The 15,163-nt window shown below is 43.3% G+C and overlaps 1 protein-coding gene across 1 annotated transcript in view; it reads right to left on the bottom strand.

The window, feature by feature from the left end:
• LOC137289409 (ATP-binding cassette sub-family C member 2-like) overlaps positions 1 to 15,163 on the bottom strand; it is a 149,084-nt gene that overhangs the window by 41,029 nt on the left and 92,892 nt on the right. Inside the window, exons 8-10 of the mRNA XM_067820856.1 lie at positions 3,947 to 3,988; positions 2,821 to 2,844; positions 2,308 to 2,354 (exon numbers count right to left, since the gene is read on the bottom strand). The gene's annotated coding sequence lies outside the window, so the exon portion shown is untranslated. The remainder of the gene's footprint in view (positions 1 to 2,307; positions 2,355 to 2,820; positions 2,845 to 3,946; positions 3,989 to 15,163) is intronic.

Below are 15,163 nucleotides of genomic sequence, written 5' to 3'. Positions count from 1 at the left end.
TGAGTGGAGGAACCAGCAGTTGTGCTTTGGGATTTGGAATGGTGTTCAAAAGCGTCCCTCAAGGCGATTGTAGTGCTATGACTCGAACGTCTATGTTAAAGAATGGGAGTTACGATCGTCTTAGGGTGACGATCACTTTGTTGAATGGGGCCCTGGACTTTTAATAAAGATATAATGAAAAGAGATCACGTCTATGTTAAAGAATGGGAGTTACGATCGTCTTAGGGTGACGATCACTTTGTTGAATGGGGCCCTGGACTTTTAATAAAGATATAATGAAAAGAGATCACGTCTATGTTAAAGAATGGGAGTTACGATCGTCTTAGGGTGACGATCACTTTGTTGAATGGGGCCCTGGACTTTTAATAAAGATATAATGAAAAGAGACTTGTTTCATATGCTGTAAACAGGTATTGTGCATGGTCATCACGGATTCCTTTCATAGTGCAGTAACTGGATTGCATTGTGTTTATTCAGGAATCTATCTAATAACTGAAAACAAAACATATGTCTTCTCGGGAGATGTTCAACCTTTTCAAGATAACGATACAGTAAATAGTATTTCTTAATTTGGAATACGTTGCTATCTTACTGGAATCATACCTTCAACTGACATACAAATTAAATGAACTGTTCATTGAATGTACCAAGATTTTTATGATATAAATATTTCTACTGGAAATTTCTGTTTCACTGTTTATTTCAGGTCGCTTTTGGGGGTATATATTGTAGGATAATATATGCTAGGTTTTTCCCCAGAAATTCGGATTAAATGTATTGTAACCTTGGTTGAATATTCACGTTTTACGTGAGATTTCTATTTAAGAATACACCTGTGCATAACAGAAAAACAACCCATTTTGATAATAGGTCAAACTTCAACGTGGATTCAAAGTTAAGGACAAACCTATTCTGAACTTTGACACAACGTTTATGTGCCCACTGGCATACCACGTCTGGAAATTAAAACATAACATAAATTTGAAAAAAAGATAAATGTAAATTTAAAGATCTAAAGATCACAGACCTAAAGTAGAGCTGTGAGGTATAAAATCATGGTTAGATCCCCGATTCGATTCATGGAAGTTCCTTTATCGCACCACGCAATTAATGTGCTAATTCAACAAGACTTCATTGACACCATCGTATTGAGTGAAAAAATGAGGGTAAACCATTGTGCACTAAAACGAACCCACGAATTCGAAGGTACATAATCAGATGGTGGCCACATAAATACTCAAGTCTCTTTGTCCTTTGTTTCAATGGTAGCTCACCAAGTCGAGGCATGGAAGTACCTCTTGCGCCCCATGCAATAACAGCTGTCTTAATTCGACAAAGCGTAAGAAAAGGAACTGGAATTGTACTTTAGTATTTAGTATACGCTCCTTACTGAAAGTGGGTTCCTGATACTTATAACTGTGAAAAGTTTGTTTAGCATGTGTCACTAGCGGTTATTCAAATCGGCTATGTGTATCAGAAATCTACATCGCCTCTTGATGGATACCAGACGGAACGTCATCACAGAGTGAAACATAAAGGCAAGGAGGCGTTCACATTCTATGCCACTTTGTTTCAATCGACGAAGTGTCCTACATGAAGACTTTGTTAGTGGCCACCACAGCTGGGCCAGACGTCAGTGTTGCTTGGCAACCAGTGGGGCAGGCTTTCTGGTAGATACTAGAGCTCTGCACCTTCGTGAACTGTATCGAAAAATCATCGGAAAATCACAGCAGTGGACAGTGTGATCTTTGCTACTATCTAGATAAACAGATGAGTATACCACTGCGTCATGCAGAAAGGATGTATTCTGGGCATTTGTCATGGTGCTTTTTTCAGACTATTTAATTAAGGTGATGCGACTGGAGTTTTAGAAAGAGTGGAATTTAATGTTACTTTGCCAGAACATTTATACTCGATTAAGAAGGACAGTGTGGATTTACGCTTGATGAAAACCAATAAGGGTTAGGATTTAGTGCCAATTATGTAAGAATCCCCTAAGTGTAGCTACAAAGATAACGTCTTTAAGTTTTACCTTAGAAGTTGTAGAGTAGAATAAATTACAATATCCGATAACCGCACAAGAATCTGTATCGAAACGTCACGATCACTAACTTAAGAAGTTTTTATCCATAAAGTTTGTCAATACTGCTAACAATGCAGAAGTGTATGTTCATGTTGTGTTCAGCGTGTGCTTTACTTGACACAGTTGGCCACTTACACAGTTGGAACCTACATGGTCGCTCACACTTTATAAACGCTTCAATTTTGGCCTTACCAGTACATTGTATACCATGAATACAAGGCTACCACATGTATTTCACTGTTGTACTTACCAGATTCAGGTTCATCGTCATCTGCAAATAAGAGTTTGAATCTATGCCAAGTTGGGCATGATTATCAGCAATTTTATAACATATGTATTTCCAGATTCATTTTTTTCATCACGCATTCGAAAGAATATCTAATACTACATGATATTACTACAACTGGAAACATTCTTTTTATGAACACGTTTACGGTTATCCCTCCTTCGTGTCTTGAGTGAGATTTTCACTTTCAATTATTCCCCACGGTCAACATCCCCACAATAATCTCACATTTACTTGGCATCTCTTTCAATTCTGCCTTTTCCGTTACGTGTCATAAGCTTCTGGATATACTAATGAGTTTGGCAAATGATATATATACAATACACACACACACACACACACACACACACACACACACACACACACACACACACACACACACACACACACATATATATATATATATATATATATATTATAATACACACACACACAACAATTTCATACTTACCGTAACTGCAATGCTCCTTTGCATCTAGAACAGACATGAAAACTTCTGAGAAAAGAAATTCCCCAATTCTTGGTCGCTTACGGGTACTGATGATCACGGGTTCGGGATCCAACTAATTATATGAAGCATTATGATTGAGCTTTATGTAATGCATACACTTTTGAACGATCTGTCCTGTGTTCAACTATGTTTGGTAAATTTTATAAATAGAATTATGTTAAGAGCATTTAATTACTAAGTTCTTGTGAGAAGGTTTTAGGAATGTCCACAATCAAGCATTGCCTGCCTACATAGGAACATTCCACCATTGCCACTTTTACATAGATGTATTGCATTACCACTGTGCTCAATGTAACGTCCAATGTCAACAACAGAAGAGCAAGTCAGTGGATCGATTTACAATGTGATTTAGTACGAATCCTTTTCCTCTGTTCGCACTGATCATCGACTGTTGTGTAGAGAAAACTAGAAAGTTGCACTTGCTTCACTGCTTTTGTCAAACTTCACATAGCCTCCTGCTTGACATTTTTGGGATCTGATTCTGTTCATCAAGACAGGATCCATGCAGGAAGCGAATGTACTGTAAGTCGCCATGGACTCTTGTACGGTCATCTACCTTCTGATTTGATAATATTTTTTTTTCTATAATCAAAATGATTTAATTACTAGATTTAAAATATATATCTGTAATTTAGTTTTATTTAAGTTTAAATCTATATCTTGGTTTAGTCACAATTTAGCCAAATATTGCGGAGCCTTTAAAGTTTAACTCACTCGCTCACTCTGATTATATTCAATACATGAAGGAGTGTGCACTAACTGCATCTTAACACATACTTTATTCCAAATGTTAAAACTGCATTAACATTCTGTTAAACTTAGTTGAAATGTAAATAAAAGGAAACAGAGTGTATCGTTTGATCATTTTTCACTCTTTTTGAGGAAAACCGAGTAGCGTTCCACCAAGTGACAAAACATGATCCACTATTCCAAATCAAAGACACGTGTTTGTACTTTTTTATACAAAAGAATGTCCATCCAGTTCTCTAGTTACCGTCAGTCCCATATTGAATTGGTGTGACACTTTTCGCTTAACTTTCAGTTCACAGTGTGCATGTTTACGTACCCGATGCCCTACTTCTTCTACTTCCTCGCTTGCATCTTGCACCTGCAAAAAAAGGATGAAACAGTTACTACCAGAACAACAGTGTTAAAGACTGTGTGTAATGGAACTAGATGTTATTTCGTTGAGGTAATACAATGCGTTCTATAAGTTTTGATAGGGATTAACAATTTCTGTGATTTTGAAGACTGTGTTTATACGCTAGAATGTATGTACGTATGTATGTGTGTGTGTGTGTGTGTGTGTTTATACGTACGTACATGTTGATACGTGTGGATGTTCGTGAGTGACACAGAAATCTCACGAGTAATCTGCTTGTGCAAGTATGCAAGCTTCTCACTTGCGGTACGGTGGGGTAACGACTGAAGACCCCAGCATGGGTACAGTTTGTGAAGCCCATATCTGTTGTCACCAGCAGTGAATGAATGAATGAATGAATGTATGAATGAATGAATGAATGAATTTCCTCCAGATTTTCAATAATCCTGATGTTACCAGAGCAAATAGATGATGTTAATACATACATGGATGTAAATAGCTACATGAATTCGCTTTCACATATAGAGAGGATACTAAACGACCTTCCGTGTAAAACCATTTTTATTAAACGAGTTTATGATTTGGTATCAGACGAGCGAAAGCGAGTTTGATATCAAGTCTTTAACGTGTAACGAAAATGGTATTTCAAGGAAGCGAGTTTAGTATTCTGTTTATTACTCGCCAACATAAATTGACAAAAACTGTGGCGAAATTGCCCACAGTGTGAGGACTCTCTGCTCTCCGCGAGTCAAGCAAGGTCAGTACAATTCCTATAGCGACATTAGCATTGTTACGTCACATGTTTGAACCATTTTGACGAGTAATAAGTACACAAATGACAGATGTTGCTGCACAGAAAAGAGAGGATGGCCTAATATATTCCTAAGACGAAGCAGATAATTACAAAAATAATAATGACACATTTTCCAAGTGGTATGATAATTCCTGGTAATGTTTGACGAGTACCCCAAAATAGTGCAGGCATCTCATTTTCATCCAAAGTTCAATTTGAACATGACTGCCAACATCCATTTTGTCAGTGAGGGTGGAGAAGAACTCATTTCGTTCAGTCATATAATACACACAGAGTAGAATTACATGTCTGTCATAATCAAAGGCATGTCTGCCACAATCGGGACATTCTCGAACATACCATACGTTTTATGGTAGAAAACCATGAGTTTGTACACGGCCTTCCGATGACTAGTAATCGGTACTTTTCTATAAATCTTGCTAGTGATCACATTTCTACGATCGCTATCTAGAGTCAGTTCATGATTGGTGGTCTAAGTATGGAATCCGAGAAGGGACATTGTTAAGATTTGCATTCAGTTCAAGAAGAGAAGGCCCATTGCCATTTCGAGCACTACTTCATTTTAAATTTTTTAAAAAAACATTGGAGGTAACGAAAGACCAGTGAAGTCTGGAATAGAGTATAACATTTTCTGCGCATGCGTAGATTTACTGACTTTCTACACATGCGCACCGGTAACAAAAAGGGCGACAATGGGACAATGCGACATATATTTTGTCGTATTGTCGCGTGTCGCGTGTCGCGTGTCGCGTGTCGCGTGTCAGTCAATTTGTTAAATGCATACTATGGTCAATATTTTAATAAAGCGCAACACGCGACAGTGCGACATCGCGACATTTTGATGAAATGTCGCGTTGTCGTTGTCGTTTTTTAAATTTTTTTTGATGAAATGTCGCGTTGCCGCAATGTCGCGTGTCGCGTTTTAGTGAATTCTTACATATCTTAGGTAGGGCGACAATGCGACAAAGCGACATATTTTGACCTTGAAAAGTGTCGCTATGTCGCGTGTCGCACTTTGGAGGAACCGAGGAAATGTTATTCGAAACGCGACACGCGACATCGCGGCAGCGCGATAAACAGGCGAAATGTCGTGCTTTTTGCCTCATTTTGCTTGTTTTTGAGAGGGTGACAACGCGACAATGCGACAACGCGACAATGTCCCTTCTCGGATTCCATATCTAAGCCTTGAATGACTCTTGCAAAATGCCTTTGTGCATTCTCTAACTCAAAGGCATCTCAGAGTAGCGCGTCTACCGCTAAGCAATTCACATGCCTAGAAGCTACACAAGAGAATCATTCGGTGCCATATTTTAACACACATAATGGGATGGAGATGATAGCTATTTAATCCTACAGATCTCAACGAGCTGGCTGTGCGTTTTGCGCTTTGGCAACACCGGATTACCATAGTTGTACATGTTAGTTCTGAGTTCAGAATTACTCCCCAATACGCAACTCCATCGGATGGTTGTAAAGGAACTTTGTACAAATGGAACATGGCGGGGTTTTGTTGTGAAATCAGCCTTCTAAATTCCAGAGCGTGACTTTTGGTATCACTGTACGTCAAAATCATGTGCATTCTGTGTAACAGTGTCAAGAGCAACTTGTAGCCCTTTAGGTGTGGCACTGATTATTGTGGTATTATCGGCGAGTCCTTGTTCAACAAGTGCACGGATCAGATCATTGATATAGACAAGAAAGAGCCACGAGGACAGCACCCATCCTTCTCCTCCACCTTGTTCAATGGGGTAAGTATTTGACATTTCACCACAGTATGTTACATACGCAGATCTATTGTTGTAACTTTGATATAGAAGATTCCACAGCCTCCCCTTTATACCTAGGTCATGTAGTTTTACAAAGACACCAGCATGCCAAATACCATCAAATGCCTTTTCCTTTTCAGGGAAATGTGCGTAATTAATATATTTATGTAAAGTAAATACAGACATAACAACTCCATATTCGTTATGAAGTCCGAATTGACTGGAAAAAATGTATCGTGTACCATTCTACGTAATATTACGTATTCAAGTGAATTCCCCGTACATGAAGTTAAGGTAATGCCTCTACAGTCTTTTTTATTTGATTTTTCTTTTTTGCCTTTATTTATGGAGATTACCATTCCAAGTTAATAATTCTTTGTATATATCCCGTTTCGAAGAGTCATTTTAAATAGAATAGTAAGTTTTCAAGAAGGCTATTAATTGCAAACACCAAATGTACATTACATATGTTATGTTATCTTTTACTCTTACACAGCTGCGTATTTGTAAGGAGATTTCCCCAGGATATATAGTTTTGTATAATTTTCTGTGAGATTTAGTTTCGTTATCCTTATTATCCTTGACAGTCATTAGTCTTTCGCTATGCGACTTAGCGCTGTGTTAGGTCAGCGAAGTCGCCCCATATTTTGCATATGCCAGAGGTAGTCACTGCCAGAGGTAGCCACTGCCAGGGACAGTCACTGCCAGAGATAGTCACTGATCAGCTCCGACGCTTTGTTTTTTCACAGTTTTGTAGAAAGTGTTAATATTTGCTTCACAGGATTGTGCTAATTCAGTTCGCACCTGTAGAATTACCTTCCATAGGCTTACCATCAGCAGACCAGAGTCGCTTGTAAAACGTTTTCCTTCCAGTAGGGGTTTAGGTGGGAGTTGTAGGAAGAAATTGGAATGGTACATCCACAGGCACAAGCAGTGCATTAGTGATAAGTGAGCTATATATTTCCACATATATCCTGGGAGATATACTACCTGCTGGGGAGCTAATATCTTTCAAACAAAGGTCCAACTCGGACAATGTGCTCATTGTCTGCCTTTGTCGATATATTTACGTTCCGACTACACTTCGTCAAGTTAAGTGGTAAGATATACCTCAGTTTCAAACAACACATGGTATTACTGACCTTTTCAAGTGTGGTTGTACCAATATGTGGTTAATATGTGACCTATAAAAGTTGTCTTTGCTCCTATGGGAAAAACCTGGTCCTCGAGTGCGTACTGAGGACACAGCATTTATTAAATACCGTTGTTTTACTGCGTCTAGGAGTGATATATCACGTAGGAGTGGGTTATCTCTGCTTATATAACAGTTTAGATCACCGAGGATAATACCATTACTTTGACTGAAGTGGCCGTACTAGCAACGGGCGGCGGGGTAGCCTAACGACTGAAGACACGGGTTCGATTCCCCACATGGGTACAGTTTGTGAAGGCCATATCTGGTGTCACCAGCAGTGATAGTGTTGAATATTGCTAAAATCGGCATTAAACAATGCTCTCCTACCCAATCACTGACTAACAGAGCCGTGTCGAAAACATAACAACAGCTACAAACAAGTTCTTTTATCACCACTTCTTGTAGTTTACAACGCTGTTTTAAACAACATTGCCACTGCCATATACGACTAGAGGATCGTTCAATGGCTAATCTTATTCCAACGTACGTCATTATTGATCTAACAGAGATTACTGAGATTATTGTACTAATTAACTCAAAATATAACTCCAACATAAGAAGTAGAATAACGCTTAGTCCCTGAACATATTCTTCAAATCACTTGTTACACTCACTATTTGATACAATTATATTGTTAGGAATTCGCCAATTTCCACTGAGTTTTATCATTCATTGAACTCATAACAATAATCTTTTCACTTTTACCAATTTGTTTTACGATACGTCAATTCATGTGTAGACTGCAATATTTAGATAACAACAGTTGCCCGAAGTAAGTGGCTATATTTACACTAGTGAGTGTAAACGTTTGGTGGGAAGTATATATACATATACTTTTGATGAACCCATTTCAGTTGAAAAGGAGCTCTAGTGCCACCTGGGGAAAAATCTAGACTTGCTTCCTTTCGGACTTCAGCATTGCAGGGAGGGCTAAGCAGTAGGGAAAATAATGTGGTTCGGTGTCTGTGACAGATTATATGAAAAGGTGTGGTTCATAGTATTACGTCTTAGTTTCATTAATAACCACTGATTCGAAAAACACTAATAACCAGTGTGATCCAATATTCGCTATACAGACGCTCACAAAAACTATGTACAGACAATGATTTTAATAGTATCTTTAGGAAAAGATTCTGTGTAGTTATGTTTGAACAATGTTAGTCAGTTGTATACTTGTACACAGGTGATACCAATGCACTGAATGAAAATGTTGATTTGAGAGAAGATTGGGTGAAATATTTAAAGTAGTGCTCTATGTCTCAACTAAATAAGCGAATGAATGAGTTCATAATCACAGTTGCAGTACTTTTGCGATATCATGATTAAAAAATTGTTACAAATTCATGATAAATACACGATTTTATTTTGAAAAAGTTAGCCAAGAACACTAAACCTACCCAGTATGCCACAAAATTAAGACTAGCATGTATCTCTAGGATAGGAGTTCAAATTCAGAGAGTACAATGCAATATAAACACAGGATGAGTATCACCAATAGATCGCCATGCTAGGGACCTTGGGAACTGAAAGTACTTTTTCTTACTTGGTCCCAAGTTGTATTTACATCGTCCCTTTAACCGTTGGTAGGTTAGTTAAAGTTAGTCAAAATTACGAACTGAAAACTTTTGGGGCTTATGTATCCCCCACAGGGGGACAATAATTTTACAATACTTTAACCCCCATGTGAGGATACAGCCACTCACAATCTTAACTGCTCAGTTAAGCTACCAATTAAAACAACTTATATATTTACTAATCATTTATCAAACGTCGTTTAGCAAATTTCGTTTATACCCGCAAGAACTATAAGGATAATTGACGTTTAAACAATTCTTCAACCAAACCATAGTTTAAACAAAAACAGATCACTACGAAAGCAGCTGTCACCATTGCTGTTAAAACATGTGTGTAAAAATGAAGAAAATATCATAATGATCGAAAACAAATAAAAATATATGCACATTGTTTCTAATTTTGCAAAAGTTCATATGCTACCATGACCATTTCAATTTTGGAGTCTGTTAGTGCCTTGTGAAAGTTTAAACATGTATGACCTCGATCTTCTAATCATGTTTCACATATTGTAATGTGAAAGTACATATTTTTGTGACCTCTGTCTACATTTTCAGATCATGTTTCACATTCGTAATGTGAAGGTACATATGTATGTGACTTCTGTCTACATCTGCAGATCATGTTTCAAATATCATCATATTATGGTTCAGCCATGTTGGTTGCTGGCCGTCGCTGTCACAAGCTTACAGGCGTACCCACTTCAGGTTGGGGGTGCGCTCTTGCTGCATTTTTTCTGTAGGGGTGTTTTTCGTTTCAACCTCTAGCGTTATTGTTTATTTCACGCTTCGGGTATGTTTTTATCTGTTGCAGTTAACTGTATATGACTCGGCAGTTTTGTACTATCTGCAAGGGGCAGAAGTCAGCCAAGGATCCCCACCCCTGGTGTCCGGATTGTGCATCACAGACCTGTTCCCTTGACAGCCGCTGTCAGCATTGTACAAGTCTTTCAGTGGCGGATTTCAAGACCTTTTTAGCTGTCCGTAGGAAGAGGTTTACTCAGCGGAAGAGGAGAATGTCTTCCCCAGCTTCTTCATTAGGTTCCTTACAGGACGACCCGGAGCTGCCTACCTTTACAGCACCAACGCCGACGTCTGGTTTGGAGCGCTCATCTACGACGCCGGTTCGATCGTCTCCGGAGCCACTTCGCTCGGACGCCTTTGTCGACTTATCCCGTCCGGACGCCTTGGCGCACCCAGAAGTTCAGAGGCTTTTACGGTCTCTCCTGACGCCCAGCACTTCTACTAGAGAGCCAGCGCCGACCTCAGCTGCTGTGCCGATGTCAGCGCCTACCTTGATTCCCGAACTTATTTCAACGTCAACGCCTATGCCTATGCCAGCACCGACGCCTACGCCAGCGCCTATGCCCACGTCAGCGTCCACAGCCTTGATGGGGACGCCTTCACTGGTTCCAATACCAGCGCCTATACCTACGCCAGCGCTTGTTCAGACGCCGGCTCCTGTGCCTCCGCCAGCGCCTTACCGGATCCCCAGGATTTCTCACACGCTATCTAGAGAAGAGGTACTACAACGTCAGATCTCCGAGAAGTCGGTGCTCCCGTTCTCCTCACCGTAGTCGGCGCCGGCGCTCGCGCTCGCGCTCATGCTCACGCTCTCCTAGACGATCCAAGGAGGATTCTTATTCCAACAGGAGCAGACGGCGCTTCCGTTCGCGATCCAGATCTCCTCGGCGCTCTTCCAGAACCCGGCGTTCACGTTCACCAGAGGCCCCGCGAGTTTCACTGAAGGATTCCTCTACTCGGACGCCATCTACCTCTTCCACCCAGCGGCGGGATTCGACTTCAGTCTCTTGGGAAGATTTGGAGGAGCAACACTTCTGCCCTGACTATGAAGAAGCGGCAGGTGTAGGCGAGGATGATGGCACCTATCTACTACTATCGGCAGTGTTTGAGTGGATTGCTGACAGGCTACCTGACTGTCCTTCTCCGTCAGTCGATCCTAATAACCCGGCGTCCATCCGTTTGTGCCCGGAACTACTCATTCCACCTCATCCTATGGTGGCGGATGCAGTGTCTCTCCTGGATGAGGATTTTGCCAAGCTGTCTCTGAATCCTACGATCAAGGCGTCTAAGTCAAGGAAGTCAGATTACAAGATCCACAGCCTAGACTTCACAGATAATGGTGCGGCTCAGGACGACTCACTCAAGCGCTTGTCAAGTTCTTCACTCTCAGCTTATAAAGTGCAGGACTCCAAATTAGCAGCTATTGACACGGAACTCAAGCGCATGCTTAAACCTATTTCGGCGTTAGCCTCGGCTACTTCAGTGGCTGCAGCAGACCTATCAGAGGACAACGCATCCAGGGTGGATCATCTCACGACGATCTTCCAGTGGCAGGGCAAAGTTCTTCATGACTTACTCCGTCACTTACGTGCAGCGTTGGCTATGACTACTTCGGTTCGCCGCTCTGGCTTCCTGGATGCATGTAATTGGCAGGAGGAATTTAAGCGCCAATTACTTCGGTTCCCTTCACTTCCAAGTTTCTGTTCGCCGACAAGATTCCAGATGGTTATAAGTCGCACACAGAATTGACGAACACTGAAGTCGCGCTGTCTACCTTTGAGGCGCTTGGTTCTGCCTTTCGTGGCAGAGCCAGAGGAAGTGGAAAGAAGCGCTATATTCCCAGGAGGGAATCCATCCGCTCCTCCTTTGGGAGGGGACGTGGCCGCACCAAGGATAATGACGCTCAGCGGAAGCACCAGGAGCGCAGCCGGGACACCCCCTCGACGCCAGGGCGAGGCAGAGGCAAGCGCCCCTACTCTGGTCGCTGAAGCCGTGGATGTCTACGACTGGGACCTCCCACCCCCAGTCGTACCTGTCCATCCGACTCCAGTAGGTGGGAGACTAGGGATCTTCTGGCCCAACTGGACATTCGTAGAGGATCCGTTTGTGAGTCCAATATCGACATCCTGTTATCCAAGAGAGCCATAGAGACAGTGCTGGAACCCCACCGCTCCCAGGGGTTCTACTCACCCATCTTCCTGGTGCCAAAGAAAGATTCCGACAAGATGCTCATGATTCACAACATGGCGGTCTTCAACAGACAGTATTTGGCCGACCCTCCTCATTTCCGGATGACGTCCCTAGAGCAGATTCCAGCCAAATTGTCTCCCGGGGCTTGGCTAGCCAGTCTGGACCTACAGGACGCGTACCTACATGTTCCCATACATTCGTGTCACAGGAAGTACCTGAGGTTCGTCTTCAACGGAATACATTACCAGTGGAGGGTGCTTCCGTTTGGAATTTCTACGGCCCCGTGGCTTTTCACACGCATCACGCTTCCGGTTACCAGGTTTCTACATCTAAGGGGAGTGGACTTCGATCCATACATAGACGACTGCCTTCTCAACCACGGCAGTGATCTACTGCAACGCAAACAGTTGGACTTCTCCACCCGCCTGCTGCATCAACTGGGTTGGATGGTCAACACCAACAAGTCACATCTGGAACCAACTCAAGAACTGACCTTCATCGGGGGATTATTTTTAACGAAGGACAATCTTGTCAGGGTCCCTCCAGATTGGTGGCTGAAGATTCTGGCGTTTGCGGATCGAGGTCTCTCTCAACCCATGACCCTCAGAGAGTGGCAGTCTCTGTTGGGTCTTTTGACATCGGCGCAGGATCTTGCTCTCAGAGGGAGCCTTATGCTACGGCCCTTACAGAGGTTTCTGTCACCATTCATCCAGAGGAACGACCTCAAGTCACAGGTTCTTCTACCTCCACATCTACATCAGTATCTCCGGTGGTGGATGGTAGAATCGAATGTCTGCACCGACGTCTGTCTGGAAGACTCCAGTGACGACCACGAGTTGTTCGTGGATGCGTCCCTCCTAGGGTGGGCGCCCATCTGGCCGGCCGAACGACCTCAGGGCTGTGGTCCGACACCAAAAGGTTGTGGCACATCAACAACCTGGAATTGCAAGCTGTCATTCTAGCAGTTTGCCACTGGCTACCGATTTTGTCCAACACCAAGCTCCACATTCGTCTGGTTTATCCGGAATCAGGGCACGACCAGGTCCAAGCAACTCCTAGACCAGATGTTCGGGATCACAGTCAGGGTTCGGCACATACACGACTGCAAGAACATTCTGGCAGACGCGCTGTCGCGTCCAGGCAGACCTTTACCAACGGAATGGATGCTTCATCCAGACGTGTTTCGTCAGATTTGCCTTCGCCACGGGAGACCCCTGGTGGACCTCTTCGCCACAAGCTTCAACCATCAGCTACCAACTTACGTGTCTCCCGTACCGGATCCACAGGCTTGGGCAGTCGACGCTCTATCTCTGTCGTGGGAGGGTCTAGACGCGTACGCTTTTCCACCACCCATTCTTCTCCCGGAAGTGATTGGCAAGATCAAGCAGACACAGAACCTGAGATTGCTTTTGGTCGCGCCCTGGTGGCCAGCCAGACCGTGGTTCCCCGATCTGTGACGCCTCGTCAGCGGAGATCCGGTCCAGCTTCCAAATTGGCCACACCTTCTTCGTCATCCGCACAGCCAACAACTCCATCCAGGTCCGCTGAGATTCCATCTGCACGGCTGGACCATTTACAGAAGGCATTAAGGGCGAAAGGCTATTCCTCGCGTGTGGCAAATGCCATAGCCCGAGCTCATCGGACATCCACCAGATCCCTCTATGATGACAAGTGGCGCTCATTTGAAAGCTTTTGTGCTCAGAGATCACAGGATCCCATGACAGCTTCCCCACAGTTCGTGGCGATTTTTTTTATGTTTCTACGTAATTCCAAGCATCTCAAAGGGAGTACGTTGGGTACCTACTTGTCAGCGTTGAACTCCGTCTTGGCGGTCAAGACGGATCGTCAGATTTCTAAAGTTCCAGAACTGGTTGCCCTGCTGAAGGCGTTCAAGTTGGCGGACCAGAAGGTCAAGTTCCGCCCTCCAGCTTGGGATCTGAATGTCGTTTTGCAACACTTGAGAGGCCCCCCATATGAGCCCCTAGAGGATGCTTCTTTCGAGCTGTTGTCCAGGAAGACGGTCTTTTTACTTGCCCTAGCTACGGCAGCTAGAGTTAGTGAGATTCATGCCCTGGATGTCACACAAGTGCGTTTTGAACAAGCTAGGCATGGCCGAGTCCACTTGGGTTTGCTGTGGGACTTCATTGCCAAGAATCAGCTTCCCGGTCAACCGGATAGACGCTTCTCCATCCCGCCTTTATCGACCATCCTCGGATGACATGATACGGAGGAGGAATTCCTGTGTCCAGTCAGGGCCCTTCGATGTTACATCCAGAGGTCTGCCTTGAAGAGACGTTCCCGGAAAAGACTGTTTATCCCTTTTTCTTCATCCTGCAAGGGGGAAGTAAATAGGAACACTATTGCCCTGTGGCTGCGGATGGTGGCGTACGATGCCAAGAGACTTCCCCATCTGACGGCAAACAACCCCCACGAAATTAGAGCTCTGGCGTCCACTATGGCCCTCCACAGGAACTGTACGGTGCCACAGATTATGGAGGGTTGTTTTTGGAAGTCGGCCACTGTTTTTACCTCACACTACCTGAGGGACTTGGTGGGCGAGGACATGGAGGGGCTTCAGTCTTTTGGCCCGTTGGTGGTTGCACAGCAACTCACCCAGCCTTCCGCCCATTAGGTAATTATGCTGTTCTTACCATTGGTCTTAAGATTAACCTCACCCCCTGGGTGCGTCGGTTTCTCTTTGGAGTTCCCATGGGTTATCCTTTGTCCTGTTTCCAGGTTTGCCCTGTGACGTTGGCATTGGTCTCCCGGGTCTCCTGTGCAAGAGCTTTGTCTGCTGAAAAGTTGAAGGTCCTCCGGAGTCCACACCACCGTCCTCTCTGT

The sequence above is a fragment of the Haliotis asinina genome, chromosome 1 (genome assembly GCF_037392515.1).
Source record: "Haliotis asinina isolate JCU_RB_2024 chromosome 1, JCU_Hal_asi_v2, whole genome shotgun sequence".
NCBI lineage: Eukaryota > Metazoa > Mollusca > Gastropoda > Lepetellida > Haliotidae > Haliotis > Haliotis asinina.
This window is presented reverse-complemented; position numbering and strand designations above follow the sequence as displayed.